Raw genomic sequence first — 18,615 nt, forward strand, 5'->3', positions numbered from 1 at the left:
AGTTCTCTTAAATTTCTCATATTTGTTTTATAGTTATAAAGTATTTTTTATGTTGTTGTTCATCATCCATAATAATCTACGATGTTCATTTTTGTTGGCAGATTGAAACTTACGCTGATTGCAAGTCTCATTTCAAGCGTGTTTCTCAGAACCAGAACATGTCTTTACATTTTACTAAGTATATAGTTTGTTAAAATAATTTGGGATTTTTAAGATGATTGATTGTAATATTGTATTGTTCAACTCTTTTTTTTTTTGTGTTTCAGATATTATACTTGTTTAATTTACTTATAGGATTCATAAATGTTTGGGTGAAATGGTGAATCACCAATTTTGTTCATGAAAGTTTGGAGGAATTTTAATTTTAATTTGTTAATTAAAATGATACTGATGACCGTTTTTAACCGAGAAGATTTGATCACTCGAGGTTACAAGACGAAACTTTGTGTATGTTCAGTTATGCTCTGACAACAGTTGAGTTTCAGTGGATTGATTATGATTAAAAGTGAATTGAAGGCAAAGTGATTGTGTTTGGACATAATCATCTAAAAATGATTTGCACACTAAATATGCGTGTTAAATTCAATTTAGACTCAATTCTGGATGCAAAATCAATTCTACATATTGAGCCATAAGTTGTGCTAAGTTGTATCTGTTTTGTGAATTCTTTTAATTTAATTACATATTGCTAGTAGGTAGGTCGGTCACATTAATTTGGTTTGTCTAGTTGTTGTTGATTATCCATTAAGTTTTAGAATGAGTTTTCTTGTCTTTTGTGCAGTTTATACAACCGTGAAGAGTAGTTTATGCAATGGTCTTTTGTGTAGTTTATACAACGTTTTCAAATTCCTTTAATTTGGCTGCAAATTGTATTTGGGAAAGAATTTGAGGGTTTAAGTTCTATAACAAATCAGCTGTTTCTTTCTCTTCATGTGTCTATATTGTTGTCTCTTTCAATTGGCTCTTAGAAAACGGGGATTGTGTTTGTTGGGAATATCTTATAGGTTGTGTATGATGTATAATTAATTTGAGTGAAAAATAGGAAGTTATGGCTGGGCTTTAGGAAGTAAATAAAAGCATTTTGAAACAAAATAACATGTAGTAGTTGGTTATTCTATATGAAGGAAAATTTTAGTTTAGCAAGGGCCAATTATGTATTGCGATGTACTTTATCAGCGGAAAACAGTTAGGCTATTACTTTTTTCACTCTATTGGTTTCTCACGCGTCTTATTTTTTTTTCTTTTCAAAATAATATAATTTAATCTGATTGTATAATCAGAACCATATTTTGGATTATATAATCTGAACTGTTTCAGAGTTGAGCAAACTACTTAAAATGATTTCATGTCTTCGTTGATTTAACAAATTTTCATTAAATAATATAATATAAAAGATAATGAACTTACAATTATATCAAAAAACCATTATGTAGTTGTCAATGATATGTCAGTAGGATTCCATGTCTTTTATTTTTCATTATATAAAACAATTATCAAGTCCAAGACTTTCATAATCTTGACTCCATGTCCAACATTTTTGTCATCAACAACCTTCTCTCTAGATAAGGCTCTCTAGATAAGGTTTTCAACAAATAGAAATCTTCATCATCTACTACCTTATAACATACGGCATATATACCCACCTGTTTCGACTAATTTAGTAGGTTGCTTGCTACCTCCTAGTCCTAGGACCAAAGTACCCATCCTAACCCAATGGATTCAAACCAAATCATACCATATGATGGCTATCATTCTTTTGACTCTTCGTTTCATTCATTTTGGTTGAACCATTTTTTATTAATGTCATATGAATCAAATCAAACAGAATGCTTTCATCCTCCCAAAAAAATTTGTTTCATTTTTGGTACTTAATGAACATAATTTCGATATCGATATGGTCTAGACATTTCTTGAACATAATATGGACTTTAGGATTGCATATAATAGATGGATATAACTTGATCAAATATTGAACATAAAAATGGTCATTAATATGAACATAAATTGATCATTAGGGATTAAAAACCAAATAATTTTTTTTGATAAGATGAAAACATCCCATTTTATTTTTTTAAGGAATAAAATCAAAATTTACTATATCTAACGAAAAACTTATTTCACTTAATTACTTTTGATTAGATTTTCAATTTTATCTCTTCAATTATAATGAACTAGCATGGACACCCGTGCCAAGCACGGGCTAGAATGTCGTTATATTTAATGGAGGGAATATTGTGATGTATCAGGTGTTACTTAAAATTTTAGATGGAGTTTTGGTTGTATCATTATCACTTGTGTGGTTTCTCTTTCTCCAAATTGTCGATCTACATCAACGTAGACTCCCACAGAAAGCCCAACGGTGGTATCACATCCTGGTTCGACGTTGTGGGGGATCGAGAGTTGTTCTTGGTGGTGGACTACAGACACAAAGATCCTAACACTTAATGGAGAGATGTTAATGTCTCAAGTGTGAGTTAAAATTCCGTATTGTATGCAAGAGTAGATGTGAGAAACATATAAGTGAAATGACTCATATACATAATGTCTTAAGACTTTGAAAGAAGATAGGATGTGAATCTCACTTCTGTGATTGATCTTAGCTTAATGTGATAATACAATCCATTGTAGGATCCTAGCCTAATGTGATGATTTGTTTCGTTATTTTTTGAGTGTCATTTGTTTAATTTTTCATCTTAAATTTTAGTTTTTGAATGTGATTAGCTTTCATGCACAAAAAAAAAAAAAACCTTTGTCGTTTCAAATTCCTTCACTTATGGTATTTCATGGGATCTTGCAATGGAAAAATGTATATGTATGATGAGTTGACAAAATACATATTCGTTAGACATTTTAAATAGATGTACATATTTTCAATAAATCTAATATTTTGGTAGCATAATTGCCCAGTAATATTCAACTTCTTCAACAAATCCATAAAATCACCAGCAATTCATTATGTTTCCTATGCTCTCACGGATAAAACGCACACTCCTTATTTTTTTTTTAACGAAAAATACATGTTTATTGTACATTTTAAATTGACGTGACATTTTTAATGAGTCTAATATTTTTGGTAGAATAGTTACTCAGTAATATCCAACTCCTTCAACAAACTCATAAAACTACCCACAACTCACTTGTTTTCCTTGTCATTTCTTTCTAGTTCGAATAATTTTTCTAATTTAATTTCTCTCTTCTCATAAAATAAATGAGAAAAAAAAACACATCTCTATGAAACCACCACCAAGCCACCTTTTTTACCATGCTGTGCCTCTGATCTTATTTGACTATTTCATCATATCATAGACATAGAGAGTCTCACGTTTAAGGGATAATGCTAATTTGTCATGTGTGAGTAAAAATTCTATATTGCCAGCAATATTTGATATTTATGAACATATAAATGAGATGAGTAATATACATATTGTCTTAAGGTTTTGGATGAAGATGTGGGGTTTCTCTTTTTGAAACACAATACCTTGGTATATGTTCCTCATCAATATTATTGGACATCCAACTTTAAATCTTAATTTGTGGTTTGAAATATGCAACTGTTAATATCATTCAAGAACTCAATTGAATACCATTTGCTTTGTAGCTTTTTATTTTGGTCAGATTGACAAACCGAATCAAAGCTAATATTTTTCTTCTCGTTTTCTGGAAACAACGATAGAATAATATTGTTAAAGTGCTCAAATGGATCCAAAGTTTGAGCAAGTATCCCTCGCTCTTGATTTTTTTGGAGATCTATATATTTTCCAAATTATTTAGATAAACAAAGTCAATAAGGGAACACAATGAATAAGTTTGATCTAACCCACTTGTTTTGGCCTGGGACTACTTTTAAGGTCTCGTGTTTGATTCTCTCTGCTGCCTTCATATCAATTTTAAGGTCTCGTATTTTCTTTTCAAATCCATGTATCAATGCTTCATTGATTTTCAATGGAATATTGAAGGATGGACCGGTTGTACGAACACCTGGAATTAACATGTAAGCTTTGACCCTAGGAAAAAATGGTCAAATTGATAATAGATTAGAGCCTCATAAGTATGTGGATAACAATTCAATTTCTGCCCCATGTGTATGGAAAATATTCGGCTGAGATGAGAGAACTCGTCTTATGTAGCCCACAGGTTTTCCAACTAAGATTAGTCACTGCTAAGCGGTGATGTAAGCTTTATACCAATTTCATGATAACTCGAAAAAATATCAAATATAAAATTAGTTACCAAACTTAATTGATACATTTAATTAGTATCTAATAAACATTAAAAATCAATATTTATTATTATTATTAATAATATAATAATAATAACAATAATATTTAAAAATTGATAATTTCAGCAAGCATTTATTTTGTATTATTTTCGACCAAAAATTTTCATCAATAAGTTAATTGATTGTTAGAGCATCCACAATGGACCTCTCCTTTTGGTTGCTTAAATGAGTCTCTATGTACATGTCACTTGCTCTTATAATTAATACTTAATAAGATTTAATCTTCCAAACTCTAGGAGTATATATGTTACCAGAATAACTCAAGGACTTTCTCTTAGTTCGTTCCTTTTATTTTTCTTTTGGTTTTTTTTACTTTTTATTTTCTTGTTATTTACTTTTTTCTTGGTTTGGTGTTTGCCCCTCAGCTTTTTGCTTAGCTTTATTGAGAAGGTTTTGGTCCATCCCCCAACTCCTTTTGTTCTTGTTTCCTTTTATTTATGCATTTATAAAGTGATGCAGCTGGTTCATAATTGAACCCCATTTAACTAAAAAAATAAAAAAATCTCTCAAACTCAACACTTCAAAAAATATTAAATGGGTCTTAGTAATAAATAATTGTTGTGAATTTTATATTAAATGTGTAGTTTTTTAATAAATAATAGTTGTTTTCAATAAGAAGTTATTACTTTCAGTTGCTTTAACATGTGCAATATTGCATCTAAAAACTCATAGGTCTAGCCACTGTATATGTTCTACACCTAATTTTCTAGTTCTATCTAGTGAAGGTTCGGTTTAAAATTAACATAAAAAAAATACACATTTGTTGGCTAGTGCCCCTTTTAAAATAGATATATTTTGATTAATGTGTATATACACTCTTTACAACTTTGTTTGTATGAGAGGTAGTACAATACTTATATTATTGAGTAAACGTGTTTTATTCAAAATATTGATTGTTATAATGATTTTTTTAAATTACCATTTACATGCTCTTCAAAGTCAAATGAGGTTTGGGTTTTATCATTTTTTAAAAGTGAAAACGAACCAAACTGAATCGATGGTGTACGGTTTGGTTCGACCAAAACTGCATTTAAATAAAAGGGGAATTCCCTCAAAAAAAAATAAAAGAGGAATTTTTTTCTTCAAATGTTTGTATTTATTTAATAGTGAAAATAAAATATATGAAATTCCGTGAGAACACATAATTCAGAAATAAAGTTGCAATAAAAATTTAGATTTTTTTTTAGCAAAATTCAGAAATAATCATAGTAATAAAATTCAGAAAAACTTTTGCAACGTAAGAATCTAGAATATGTCAAAAAAGAAACTTAAGAATCCAGAAGAGAAACTGCAACAAAGAAAAATGAAACCCTAATTCAAAATTCTTATAATGTAACACTAATCCAAACAACACAAAGAAGAAAAATAAGCAAAAGCCTTAAAAAGACTAAAATACACACTTATTACATATGATTCGTGGTATAAAATGAGTAAATGACAAATTACCAAAAAAACTAAAGTTTGGCCCTGACAGTTAATATAGGATGCGCGACCTTGAACTGAATATATAGGTAGGAAACTACTTTGTTCTCAATATTATAAAGGTCTCTGCAAAATAATGAACACATTGTAAACAAAACCGATAAAAGAAATTTCAATAATGTTGAGTTTCCTCCCAATTAGAAGAAACACAACCAAACTGGAAGGAATTAAAGTCGATTAAACTGAGATATATTTTAGTTATAAATCCGATAAGTTCTTTGTAAATTTGAGGAACATTGAGTAGCAATGTGATCATCCACAAACAAATATATGGGAAAATAAATATGTTACATTAATAGCAAAAGAAATTTAATGAATAAGATCATATCGTTATATGATGAAAATAATGTCTCAAATGAAGCATTTTCAAAAATGATATATAGTAGACAATTATTTGGAACAAAATATAAATCATGAGAGAATTGGAACAAAATATAAATCATGAGAGAAGATTCAAGATCCCTTTCGTTTATGCCTTTCTTCAGCTTGAAAATCAATTTCTCAACAAATTATTTGATAACTAACATTCTCCCTCTCATTTTCTCCTGTACAGCTAAAAATCCAACTATTAGCAATAAAATCCTAAACCATGGTCACAAACTATGATGAAGGGGAACGGTCTGATGCAATCAACAATAAAATTTGATGAAATTGTAGGAACTAAAGGTGTTCTTGATCTTCTTACCGTTCTCAAAACCATTTTTGAAAAATAGTAATAGTGATGAGAATAGGATGGGAGATAAAGATCTGAGCTATTTTATTTCCTTTTTGTGACAAAAAGAATCATTACCTTTCACTATTTTATTTTGGTTTTAACTTAATTTTAATAGGTGAGAAACAATTCAACGATAGTCTTGAATTAGACCAATTGTCAACATTATTTTTTAGGACTGTTATAAGTGTTGAATAATTTGAATTTAATTTCATTAATTGGCAGTTTATAGTTTCTTGTTTGAATTTTTTATGGGCAGTTTCTTGTTTGATTTGATATCAGGCAATTAAATTTCTAGATATCATTTTGATCATAATAATAAATCGAATGATTTCTTAAAATAGAGGCAGTATATGGAAGTATGTGTTGAGACTGAAATACCAGGTGCTAAGCATATACCATGTAATGGAAATTTGAATTTTTCTAGCATTAATTAGCCTGACATTAATTCGAATGAGACTATAACATGCCACATGTACTTTTGAATGAAAATGGTTTCACTTGTTTATATTGTAGATGTAGATGTAGATAAGGATACGGATAGAGATATTGATAGTTTAGCTGAGATTGTTGTCTTTTTTTTTAATATAATTTTAAAATAAATAAAAAAATACGGGTATGAAATAAAGACAAATAAATATTATCGATGTTGATGAGCGACTCAAACAACCATAAGCATGTGTCTTATCATGCAATTTGTAAAAAAATTAACAAAGAAGTTTGAGTATGTGTTGATGGCAGAAATAAATAAATATGGGGAGATAAAAATGGAATACTTGATTAGGTGATAAAGAGTATTTGATGCATGTGAACTAATTTATCAAATGAAATGAATGGATGAGATTTGATGTTAAAATAATTTATGTGAAATAATATATATCAACGCCATGTTTAGTGAAAATGAGTGATTGACAATAGAAACGAAAAAACTTAATAAATTAAATCAGTTCTTTTGAATAGGAGCAAATGAAAATAATAAAGAAAATAGTGAGGTTTAGATAAAATTCATTGAAAAAAAAATAACTAAAATAAATTTTCTACATTTTCACAGGGGTCGGTCTTGTTCTACAACATACATGAATAGTTTGCACCACAAAAATGTAAGATAAAAATATAATATCTTGAGAACTATCAACTAATATGTTACCCAAAAATACTTGAGAATTCTCTGTTTTTTTTAAGGAAGAATTCTCTTTTATATGCACAACTTCAACGTTGGAAGAACAAAACATTGACATGCCTTTCACATATCTCTCATTATTAATAGTGGCAAAAAAAATAGTTTTGGAATGAAGAAATCTGATTCAAAACGTCTTTCAATTACGTCGCTTCAAATTAATAGAAAAATAATGAAATTCACTAAAACGTGAAGCAAACTTTTTCAAAAGGTGTAAATATATATGGGGATGAAAACCCTAAAATTAACAGAGCCGACAGCTAAACCTATAAAAGGGAATCAAAATTCGGAAGGAAAAAAAATGCCTAAATCAATTTGATAATAATGAAATCAATAAAATTGAATTGGTCAGGAGGTAGAAATATTTGCATTTCAAATAAATGATATTATAAACAATTTGTACGAAAGGAAGATGCATATACAAATGATGAAAGACAAATTGACTATATATAGGAAAAAAAACTCAAGACTGGCTAACTTAATACGATGATGTGTTGATTACAATTTGATTGGATGATAATTAAGAATTATGTACCAACATGTAATTGGTACATATCTTGTCATAAGCCGTTAGAATTCGAGGGTATCATAGGATGAATATGTGAATTTGAACAAAATACATGGATATATACAACATGTAGTGGAGTAATATCATAAATTGAATCAATTTTTGAAATTAGAGTGATGAAAAAAATATGTTAAGAAGGAAAGTGTTTCAATAAAATAAAAGAGAGATTTTGAGAATAATTTTAAAATTTTAGTATGAATTCTAAATGATGTGAAGATGTTTGAGACGGACAAACAATATTTATAGGAAAAAAGAAGCAAGTAAGTCACATCAATTATGCCATTAATTTAGTAATGAAATTAGTAACACATTAAATAGCAAAAATAATTTGAATAAAATATTCCATTTATTTTTTTGTCATTATAAGCCTTTTAGTCAACTTGCATAATCATGTTAATTACATAAGTCTTGCACAAATCACATAATATGTACCAATTACACAAAACATTAAATGCACCTATCAATATAAGGATGCCATGTGTACTATCAAAATAAAATAGTGCAAATATATATAAGAGAGATGAAATACCTTCAGCTTGTTTGAGTTAAAAACACTAGGTGCCAAAACAACAACAATCACTCCATGCATTATACAGTGATTAATTCTACAACAAAATAATATTCAGCATGCTTGTTATACACAATTCCATAAATGAAACAATACAGTTTATAAAGTAGGAACTATAAAAATGAAAAACAGTATGCAACCTACCACACCGTATTATTCACTTCCCTTCCTAACTTTTTTTACACGAAGCCATTGAATGCTTATTATGAATAACTTGTACTTAATTCCAACGTTATATGATTGAAATTGTTGTTTTCGGATTTCCAAACTGTTGTATTTGGATTTCCAAATTCTATTATCTACCGAAGTTGTTACTAGGTTGAGTCACGACCAGGTCGCTCTCTTTAAGACGTTTCATGGCACTACCCAAAATTGTGCAAGGTAGACTATCAACCACGCCGCTTCCAGGATAAAACAAGCTCAGCTACAACTGTACGGTTAACTACTGCTGTAACACCCATACTAGACGTATCTAGAAAGTCTAGCACGTGCGTTGAATTTAGTACTGGATACATTAATAATTTACAACAATAAAACTTCGAATGAATATAAAAGACAACAAGGGCGTTCGTACGATGATAATACAACTTAACTTTTATAAAACATAATAAAAGCATCCTTTAAAATCCACACCATCCAGCTGCAAGTACGAACGAACACTTGTCGTATCATCCATTCGGCTACTAGCTTGCTAATCCACCTGATATCTGAAACAAATAAGGATTGGGATGAGACATAATGTCTCAGTGAGTTCCACCTAATCCTAGGCTATAGGCAACCTCAAGGGAAACCTACGGTCACCACGTGTCTACTTTACAACCTGACGGTTGATTATACGTGTGTGGGGACTTGCATGCTTAGACGGTAGTGCATACTAAAGCCGTCATAATTCATCTTACTTGTTATAGGCTTACTATCATAATATGTGTCATGGCGGTCAAGGGAACCTAAGACCACTATGCCAAGATACGATAATGTATCGAGGTCTTCATATAACATGTTCATGACACAATCCTAAGCCGGACGATTAGGGAAACCTAAGTACGTCATCGGCATCACATTATTTACTTGTCCTAGTCATAACTTGCATTTAACATAACATACATGAGTTCATTCGTAAACATAATCATATCATACATAATCGTATCTAAGTTCATTATTCATTATGTTAGCGTTGAACAAACATTCTTATCTTGATTCATTTTACGGAAAGTCCCGGGTGGAGTAACCCCGAGTACAATCCCATCATGACCGATGTACGTACATCGGACTCCCTCAGTGTCGTGCGATACCCTTACGGAGCTTTCCCCGTTCCCATCATGAGAACCCCTTGAATCCATACCTTCATGGATTACAAGAGACACGAACACCTACATTCTTACTTACTCAGTGACATGTGGGTCCCTTACGGCTTGAATCGTTCTCATAACGAGAACCCCTTGTATCCCCCTGATGTGGATATCAAGAGACATGTCACCTACACTTATTAGGTCATAGTCTTGCCGTGCATAAGTTCATTTATTTAGGTTATACCTAATCATGCTTAAAGCTTACCTCGGAACCTTGATCGATCCGATTTACGGTAAGTGTTCATACTTGTTCATTCATATCGTGGTGTAAAGATAACTATCTTGTCCACGACTTATGCATTAATATATCTATCTTAATCATGTGCGAAGATAACATACTTCGCTCCTAATCATTCTAGTTCTCGACTACTATGTCGAGGCTCTAGTCCCATTTTCGTACTTGAAATATAACTTGCTACCCGGTCGTGAAACAAATATTTCCCTCGTATGTCATGCTTCTCTATACAATATAAATACTTGCTTTACTATTGGATAAAAACATGTATAAAGCTATGCCTTGGGGTCATGACTTGAGGGGTTTAATACTGTAAAAGACTGCACGTAGAAAAACTGGATCGAACGGCGGTGAAAGGGCCTGTAGCGGGCGAACAGGGTGCTGCCACCCTGTTACTCGCCACTGCGAGTTCACCTACTCGCCACTGCGAGTTACCTAACTCGCCACTGCGAGTTCGCGGCGAGTAAACACCCCTTTCGGTGTTGCTTGCTTGCCATGGCGAGTAATTACTCGCTGTTGCGAGTTATGACAGTCCAGAAGTGCAAAAACGATGTTTTTGACCCAAAATCCTCAAATCAAAATATCCTAAGGCATATCATGACTCTATGGATCATTTAGAACCTGCAAAATAGTCTTGTAGCAAGTATTTCCATGTATTGAAAGCATGACATTAAAAGGAATAACAATTTCTATGTATAAGCCCTAAACATATATGTTTCCTTGCAAGCATAATCACACAATCCCAAAAGGGTAGGAAGCTAACTAAGGAACTCACCTATCGTGTTGTAATTGATCCCAAATCTCTCAAGCATCATCATCATCACATAACAAAACCCTAGCTTGCTTCCAAAGCTTTAAGTCATTCAAGAAACACCACCCATGCTCTAGCTCTTGCTCCATCTTTCACTAGTTGCTTCCAATATTGCATACCTACCACAAACATCATCAACCCACTACTTGATTCTCTTGAAACCCTAGTTCATGATCTTGACCCCAAGTTGACATCAAAGCTTAAAGACAACTCAAGGCCCTAGCTTCTTGGTCCATGAACTATGAAGACTAAAACAACTCATGTTTCAAATTCCAACTTTGCCAAACCAAAACCCTAGTTTCATGGATGAGAGGAAAAATAAAGAAATCAAACCAATTACACACTTCTTTAAGCTTAAGGGTTCATAAAAGATCTTAGATTGAAATCTTACCTTGAGAAGATGGAGTTTCAAGTAAAGTTGATGAAGAGGAGAAGAAGTAATGGAATTCCCCCAAAGTCTCTAATTGTTCTTGAAAGAGGAGGAGAAGAAATCATGATGCATGATTCATTACCAACTTAATAATCCATGAAGAGGAAGATTTGATAATTTGAGGAGATAAGGAGAGAAGAGAGAGGCCGATGGTTAGAGAGAAGAGAGAGCAAAACTCTTTTCTCTAACCTAGAAAGAGAAAGAGGTTGAAAAATGAGATATTTTGGGCCTCAATTCAAAATAAATATCCTTTAGGGTGAAATTACCATTATGCCCTTGCCTTTAAACGTGTTAAATCTGACTCTGATATTTATTACGTAATGAGCTGACATCACTTGAAAAATATTTCCTTCAAACCTTCTTTCGAAATATTAATCTTCTGACGTGATCGACTGGTAATATTCCGTTACTGACAGGCGGGATATTACATTCTACCCCCCTTAAAAGAATTTCGTCCTCGAAATTCGAAAACCATCTACCAATCCCTAAGATTAAACTCGTCTTCTTCAGTTTTCAGTTAAACAAAGTCGTTCATACTCACTCCAACGAGTTCAAAGCATACTTTCCTCATCAAAACGTGTAATTCATCCTCTTTCTTAATCCACACAACGAGCATAACCGCTTTATCAAATCACAAAATTATCTAGAACATCATGATTGACTCTTACCTTGCTTCTTAAGGATTAATTGTTTTAATTCCACACCTTAACTGCTTAGCTTAACCATCAAATAAGTAATTTATAATTAACTGAAACACTCAGACTTTACCTTGTAGTGCTTCTGTGCATCTAATTCATATTATCTTGCATACATCTTATCTTACATACATAATCTTTCCTTATCGCTCTTGGCGACTTATTCTTCTTACTTATGTTACTTACCTTGATGGTTCCGTACATTTCTTTCAAACTCTTCAGAAACCATGGGTAGCTCGTCTATCTTGGCATGGAGAAATGAAATTAATTACTTCGATTCTCTTGACAATCAAATGACCAAATATATGGTTTGCCCTCCTAGCAAAATCCATTTGCACTTGCAATTGAATACTCTTAGCAAAGATCCATGCATCCCGTATGATATTAATATCACACCAACATTGCTAACTCCTCTTAATACTTTATCTCCATAAAACTGGCATACTTCCGAATACTACTTCTTGTTAGTCAATAACGATACCCATCTAGTACTTTACTTCAAGAAATTTCTAAACTCTGATACTTAGGTTCTTGGAACGAACATTTACTTGGATAAGGAAAATCTCATTTTGAAACTGATTTCGCAATGATACCTCAGAACCACATGACGGGTCTTTACATTTATTAAAAAGGTTTTACCACCCGCCACAAACTTGTCCATATCAAGTTGGTCCTGAAGTCGGTACGTCTTAAGTGAGATTGCTCACTTATCGCGCACCTCATTGGTTTCATCAATGTTTAATATTATACTTTTAAAACAATTTCGTTTCCAAGTTCCTTAATACCAATCTTAACTTTAAGAAAATTTCAATCATATCTTGTCACTATTCTAGCAAGTATCGTTATCATTTAACAAGTTTGGTATAGGAGGGTATGTATTTCATCATGTAATTCTCATGAACCTTATTCCATCGTCATAACTTATGCTCTTCTACATATTCAATAACAACAATTAGACAACCCGAATACTTCCTCTGTGGCAACTCTAGTCTTCCTTGTCTTACTTAAGTAAAGATACATTTCTTATCCTTTTACCTTAATCATCACTGACCACATAAACATCAATACTTACTCGCTACATCGAGAATTCCTTGTTGGTCTCATAGTACTTTTTATTTAACTTATATTACTTTCCCAACATTCTTTGTAAAGATTCTTACAACCAAAGTTCCATAGTCACCGTTCACAACTTTACCAATTAATTTCCGTAGCGCTACTCTGATTCCCACCGGTTGACTTTGACTAGTTCTCTAATCCGTTGAGACGAGTGGTCTTCACACTCCTTCTATCATTTCGATAATATCTTCGTGAGCTCTTCTCAAACTTTCTATGTTGCAACCATCTCTGCCATCCTGCTCTATTCTTAGCTTGTAAGATTACTCTCAAGATGACCCTTTCTCTTGACATACACCTACTTCACTCAATTATTCTCGGTAATTTGAATTCATAGTATACATCTTTGATATTACATACTTACTATTTACATAATTCATCCTTCCAACTTTCCAGGGTAAACTCATCTTGCACCCTTACGTACCTTCCTTATGCATCTAACATTACAATTCGACATTCTCTCACGCTATGTTTTGCTCAATCTTACCATTGCTTGCTCGTTAGTTTTTCTTTTAAAGAAAAATTTCATAATCTAGCACACGGGCCATTGACGTTGATGATTTCCCATTGTTTGTATATAAAAACCCTACTGAACCTAGGCTCCCGTCGTTACTCTAAATTCACAGAACGGGTTTATAACACAACCGTGCTATCAAATTTTTGTCCCAGTGAGTTTAGTCTACGTTATATGAGTCGTAACAACCGGTACCTACAAATTCCTCTTTGAATTCCCAAAAATATCAACTTCAATCACCCATATGCGCATGTTCTTCTAAAATCTTGTAAACTTTATAATTCAACATCCTAACGAGCCTTTGCAAATCAATTAAGCAAAACGTAGGTTCGAGGGATACTCATAACTCCACAAAACCAAGAACCTTGTAATTTCCTATAGCTCCACATCACTTTAATTCTTACTTCATGTCTTCAATTCCGTGACATCTATTCTAAATACCAGAACCTCTAGATTCTTGATCAGAACTCCTTCTCGACCCTTGACACAATAACTTCCAAAGTTACCTTGAATCGAATCAATTCCGTCGATAGTTGCTCATGCTTTCTTCTTTTGAAAATCTTAGGGTGTGATATGCATTCGTCACTTGTTGTCATAAAGGTTTTCATTACTTAAAATATTATTACAAAAATAACTCTCCAATAATTACTGCAAACCCTTGAGACGAACTGACCGTTTTCGGAAAAATAGAAACCTCGCCTCAGGTTCGCTATTGGTGAGCTTCTTCAGTTCAACATTCTTTTCCAAAAATTACTTTGCATAAAATCCTTATTTCTCAAGTACCCCAATGCATATCATTCATTCCCATCATCGTAAAATGTTCTTTAATATGTGCACAACAACCATCAACCTATATCGATACAATTCTGGCACGTCGGAAATTTAACGCCTTAGCTCTGACAATCATAAACTTTCCTAGTTACGTCGTCGCTTATTGCAGTTTCCGTATACTAGAACCTTGTCCACCCTGATCTTACAAATTCATTAACTCATTTACATAACGCTATCCCTGCGAGCCTACTAATTCCGTCAACAACGTCGACTTCTTCCTGTACAATAAATCTGTTCCACAACAGCTCTTACTAAAACTTCAGATCATACATAAACATTTCCAAACTCTTACTTACAGGTATGCGAAGTATCTTCCACATCTTACCCAACACTTTCGGAACATTCCTACTTAACCTTACCTTACATCCCCAGAGGAACTATACTTCTACAACCTAGTTCACCGTCCACCTTCTGGCACTGCAACCCCTTACTAATACTCATCCCGAGTTCTTACCTTTCAAGGCAACTTCATCTCTTACTTCATTCCTCCTGGGTCCTATTCAGCTCTCAGGCGTCTATCCTAATCGTCAATTGTTAAATTGAGTTGATCAGGCTCAACTAACAATGACAACTAGAACTTTTACCCGGAACCCAATGGTCCCACTACCTTATTGTAACTTAACGACCCAAGGCACGGTCTGAATCGACCTGCTCTGATACCAAATGTAACACCCATACTAGACGTATCTAGAAAGTCTAGCACGTGCGTTGAATTTAGTACTGGATACATTAATAATTTACAACAATAAAACTTCGAATGAATATAAAAGACAACAAGGGCGTTCGTACGATGATAATACAACTTAACTTTTATAAAACATAATAAAAGCATCCTTTAAAATCCACACCATCCAGCTGCAAGTACGAACGAACACTTGTCGTATCATCCATTCGGCTACTAGCTTGCTAATCCACCTGATATCTGAAACAAATAAGGATTGGGATGAGACATAATGTCTCAGTGAGTTCCACCTAATCCTAGGCTATAGGCAACCTCAAGGGAAACCTACGGTCACCACGTGTCTACTTTACAACCTGACGGTTGATTATACGTGTGTGGGGACTTGCATGCTTAGACGGTAGTGCATACTAAAGCCGTCATAATTCATCTTACTTGTTATAGGCTTACTATCATAATATGTGTCATGGCGGTCAAGGGAACCTAAGACCACTATGCCAAGATACGATAATGTATCGAGGTCTTCATATAACATGTTCATGACACAATCCTAAGCCGGACGATTAGGGAAACCTAAGTACGTCATCGGCATCACATTATTTACTTGTCCTAGTCATAACTTGCATTTAACATAACATACATGAGTTCATTCGTAAACATAATCATATCATACATAATCGTATCTAAGTTCATTATTCATTATGTTAGCGTTGAACAAACATTCTTATCTTGATTCATTTTACGGAAAGTCCCGGGTGGAGTAACCCCGAGTACAATCCCGTCATGACCGATGTACGTACATCGGACTCCCTCAGTGTCGTGCGATCCCCTTACGGAGCTTTCCCCGTTCCCATCATGAGAACCCCTTGAATCCATACCTTCATGGATTACAAGAGACACGAACACCTACATTCTTACTTACTCAGTGACATGCGGGTCCCTTACGGCTTGAATCGTTCTCATAACGAGAACCCCTTGTATCCCCCTGATGTGGATATCAAGAGACATGTCACCTACACTTATTAGGTCATAGTCTTGCCGTGCATAAGTTCATTTATTTAGGTTATACCTAATCATGCTTAAAGCTTACCTCAGAACCTTGATCGATCCGATTTACGGTAAGTGTTCATACTTGTTCATTCATATCGTGGTGTAAAGATAACTATCTTGTCCACGACTTATGCATTAATATATCTATCTTAATCATGTGCGAAGATAACATACTTCGCTCCTAATCATTCTAGTTCTCGACTACTATGTCGAGGCTCTAGTCCCATTTTCGTACTTGAAATATAACTTGCTACCCGGTCGTGAAACAAATATTTCCCTCGTATGTCATGCTTCTCTATACAATATAAATACTTGCTTTACTATTGGATAAAAACATGTATAAAGCTATGCCTTGGGGTCATGACTTGAGGGGTTTAATACTGTAAAAGACTGCACGTAGAAAAACTGGATCGAACGGCGGTGAAAGGGCCTGTAGCGGGCGAACAGGGTGCTGCCACCCTGTTACTCGCCACTGCGAGTTCACCTACTCGCCACTGCGAGTTACCTAACTCGCCACTGCGAGTTCGCGGCGAGTAAACACCCCTTTCGATGTTGCTTGCTTGCCATGGCGAGTAATTACTCGCTGTTGCGAGTTATGACAGTCCAGAAGTGCAAAAACGATGTTTTTGACCCAAAATCCTCAAATCAAAATATCCTAAGGCATATCATGACTCTATGGATCATTTAGAACCTGCAAAATAGTCTTGTAGCAAGTATTTCCATGTATTGAAAGCATGACATTAAAAGGAATAACAATTTCTATGTATAAGCCCTAAACATATATGTTTCCTTGCAAGCATAATCACACAATCCCAAAAGGGTAGGAAGCTAACTAAGGAACTCACCTATCGTGTTGTAATTGATCCCAAATCTCTCAAGCATCATCATCATCACATAACAAAACCCTAGCTTGCTTCCAAAGCTTTAAGTCATTCAAGAAACACCACCCATGCTCTAGCTCTTGCTCCATCTTTCACTAGTTGCTTCCAATATTGCATACCTACCACAAACATCATCAACCCACTACTTGATTCTCTTGAAACCCTAGTTCATGATCTTGACCCCAAGTTGACATCAAAGCTTAAAGACAACTCAAGGCCCTAGCTTCTTGGTCCATGAACTATGAAGACTAAAACAACTCATGTTTCAAATTCCAACTTTGCCAAACCAAAACCCTAGTTTCATGGATGAGAGGAAAAATAAAGAAATCAAACCAATTACACACTTCTTTAAGCTTAAGGGTTCATAAAAGATCTTAGATTGAAATCTTACCTTGAGAAGATGGAGTTTCAAGTAAAGTTGATGAAGAGGAGAAGAAGTAATGGAATTCCCCCAAAGTCTCTAATTGTTCTTGAAAGAGGAGGAGAAGAAATCATGATGCATGATTCATTACCAACTTAATAATCCATGAAGAGGAAGATTTGATAATTTGAGGAGATAAGGAGAGAAGAGAGAGGCCGATGGTTAGAGAGAAGAGAGAGCAAAACTCTTTTCTCTAACCTAGAAAGAGAAAGAGGTTGAAAAATGAGATATTTTGGGCCTCAATTCAAAATAAATATCCTTTAGGGTGAAATTACCATTATGCCCTTGCCTTTAAACGTGTTAAATCCGACTCTGATATTTATTACGTAATGAGCTGACATCACTTGAAAAATATTTCCTTCAAACCTTCTTTCGAAATATTAATCTTCTGACGCGATCGACTGGTAATATTCCGTTACTGACAGGCGGGATATTACAACTGCACCGTAGAAAACCGTTCGAGAATTACACCTTCAAATATGGTACTAAGACCACTCTTTAATACTGAAACCACTTTAATATGGTATTATTACCATTCTATTATGGTGCTAAGACCACTCAAATACGGTGTTTCCACCATTCTAACCTTTAAGTTCTCCAAACTATCAATATGATACTATGACCACTCAAATATGGTGTTACCACCATTTCTCCTCAAATAGAAAAATATTGTTATAATATTTATATACTGTTAAGATCATTCTTGATTCCGACGGGACATTATTATTCCAAATAGGGACTATGATCTTAAAAGTACTCTTTATTCCGAAGGGACATATATTACCCAATGTGTGTGTTCCATCCAATGTGGGACTTCCAC

The 18,615-nt window shown here is 33.6% G+C and overlaps 1 protein-coding gene across 2 annotated transcripts in view; it reads left to right on the top strand.

Annotated features, from left to right (window-relative positions):
- Positions 1-18,615, top strand: part of LOC146926944 (putative disease resistance protein RGA1) — a 38,657-nt gene that overhangs the window by 3,315 nt on the left and 16,727 nt on the right. Inside the window, exon 3 of one of the 2 annotated variants that reach the window (XM_085700373.1) lies at positions 102-345. The exons of the other annotated variant lie outside the window; for it this stretch is intronic. The gene's annotated coding sequence lies outside the window, so the exon portion shown is untranslated. Of the gene's footprint in view, positions 1-101; positions 346-18,615 lie in introns of those variants that run through there. 2 annotated transcript variants of the gene reach the window in all.

The sequence above is a fragment of the Medicago sativa genome, chromosome 4, assembly GCF_051527215.1.
Source record: "Medicago sativa cultivar Bolivia chromosome 4, Bolivia_mono, whole genome shotgun sequence".
Lineage (NCBI taxonomy): Eukaryota > Viridiplantae > Streptophyta > Magnoliopsida > Fabales > Fabaceae > Medicago > Medicago sativa.